The sequence below is a fragment of the Myotis brandtii genome, unplaced genomic scaffold (genome assembly GCF_000412655.1).
Source record: "Myotis brandtii unplaced genomic scaffold, ASM41265v1 scaffold64, whole genome shotgun sequence".
Classification (NCBI taxonomy): Eukaryota; Metazoa; Chordata; class Mammalia; order Chiroptera; family Vespertilionidae; genus Myotis; species Myotis brandtii.
In genome coordinates, this window is record NW_005370460.1 from 2,063,188 (window position 1) to 2,065,406 (window position 2,219).

The following is a 2,219-nucleotide window of genomic DNA, read 5'->3' on the forward strand; positions in this document are numbered from 1 at the left end:
TTTGGTGAGCATGAAACATTTCCCCCGAACTCACAGCTGTGGTGTGCGCACTGTTCTGTGTCTGCGTGCGGCCAGTTTAAGAAAATAGCACCGATGGCATTTTATGGTCCTTCCACTAGTGTCCTGTGCCGCATGGCCCCAACCCAGGAGCCTCTGACCCACATGAGAACCACAGTGAGGAGGGAAGAAGCGGCTCATGGGCCTGGGCCCTCAGCGGGCAGCTGCTGGAGGGACCGGGCACAGAGTCCGTACGTGTTGTTGAGCTGGGGCGGGGGGTGCCAGGGGAGGGAAAGTGGAGCCTGTGTGCGCATACACACATACACACACACGCACCCACACATGCACGCACGCACAGGCTCTTTGCTGGTTATCCTGAGCCAAACTCATTTCAGCAGAGGGGACCTGCTCCAGGAGCCCATGCCGGGTGGACAGCTCTGGGTCTGTCCCTGCTGCCCCTGGCTGCACCCCCCACCCCACCCCCGTCTCTTCATCCGAGGCTGGGAAATGGCCACTTGTGCCTGCTGCACTCGGCCTCCCCTCTGAGCCCAGACCACAGCTACCCTCACACGGAGATGGGGCGGGAAGGAGCAGGGCCCTCCCTCCCCCGCCCCTGAGCCTCACCCCCACACACAGCCAGCAGCACCCGCGAGGACCCAGCCGCCGCATCCCAGGGGGCTCCAGCGCTCAGAGCAACTTTCCTACAAATCTGCTTTTATTGGCGTTCCCCGATGCAACCGGCCCTGCATCGCATCCGAATCAGCCGAGAGGGACAGCGAGGAGCAGAGGGAAGAGCCCCCTCGCTCCTGGAAAGGCGGCTCACAACCAGCCTGACTTGGTAAAGCGCTGCACTAGATGGTTGTCAGAAATAATTTATTCCTGTTAGCTGTAATCTGAAGGAAAACAGATACAAGTCCCACAGTTAAAAAAAAGGAAATAGTCTTGCTTTTGCTGACAGTACAAAGGTGTCACATACAGAAAGGATTGACACAGACCAAGGGGTCTTGTGGGAAATATGATAATAACTATAAAGAAGACAGATTATTCCCCAGTCGCCAACATTCAAACCTTTTTACAGTCAGTTCAAACATATAAAACTTTATTGCTCTAGTAGAAAGGGGAACAATTTCTGGCTACACAGCTTTCCCAGGGCTGGGTTATACTGTCTGTGTTATTGCTCTGTAGTGGCATTTTAAAGTTTATTGAACAAGACTTTTACAATTGAAGGAAGTATATAAAACTGTAAATTTATTAGATTTTTCAGGATAAGTGCCCTTTCTAGTTGTGCTCAAGAATTCGGAGCTGTGAGAAATGGCTAGTTACAGGACTTATTAATATGAAAGGCTGGGAGTGTGCACACTTGATACCTTAACCGAGCTAAAAAATAACAGTATTACCGAGCGTCAGGGACCTGGTGCTGTAGAAGTGGGTGGGGGCGGATGTGGACGACTGTCAATACCAGATGCGTTTGTTTTCTACGGCCTGAAAGTTAGCTGTCGCTGTGTCTAACTGGGCTTGACCGGAGCCCCAGGCCAGGCGCCCTCTGCCCCCGGGAGGGTGTCGCAGGGGAAGGACCCCCCTCCTCTCGGGGCTCGGGGGGCTCGGGAGCAGGCTGGCCTCCCTGGTCTCACGGACCTGGGGGTGATCCCATGCATGAGGTGAGGAGGCGGCTCCATCGGCCCCTCAGCCTCCGGACTGAGCCCCGTTCCTGGGACTGGGGACTGGGGACTGGGGATGCGGCAGCAGGGAGGTCATCCCAGAAGCATCCACCCTGCAGAGGGAGCCACAGCAGAAGCCAGAGCCCAGGCGTCCAGCTGGGTTCCCAGGAGGCCAGCCTGAGCCATCCTGGGTACTTGGGCCTCTTGGCGAGTGGGCAGCGAGGAGTCGGAAGGGGACTGAGGACTCAGGAGGCTGAAAGGGCTGCAGGGGACGGAACAGAAGGACATGCAGAAGCGAGCGGTAGGCTGTGAGGCCCTGGATGCTTCACGCGACCTCGATGTTCTGTCCCAGCTCTGCGGACGCCGACGTTGGCATACAGGTTGCAGAGGGGGCGCCCGTGCTAAGCCAGGTGCTGTGTGTGAACTCACTGCTAAGCCAGGTGCTGTGTATGAATGAGATGCTAAGCCAGGTGCTGTGTGTGAACTCACTGCTAAGCCAGGTGCTGTGTGTGAACCTGCTGCTAAGCCAGGTGCTGTGTGTGAACCTGCTGCTAAGCCAGGTGC

General features: G+C 56.4%; 1 protein-coding gene and 1 long non-coding RNA gene across 2 annotated transcripts in view; both read left to right on the forward strand.

Annotated features, from left to right (window-relative positions):
* Positions 1-2,219, forward strand: part of PBX1 (pre-B-cell leukemia homeobox 1) — a 239,678-nt gene that overhangs the window by 126,277 nt on the left and 111,182 nt on the right. The gene's annotated exons all lie outside the window — the stretch shown is intronic.
* The window catches only part of LOC106723769, a 1,041-nt gene continuing 845 nt past the window's right edge, over positions 2,024-2,219 (forward strand). The window contains exons 1-2 of the long non-coding RNA XR_001359485.1: positions 2,024-2,095; positions 2,126-2,215. This is a non-coding gene — a long non-coding RNA (uncharacterized LOC106723769). The remainder of the gene's footprint in view (positions 2,096-2,125; positions 2,216-2,219) is intronic.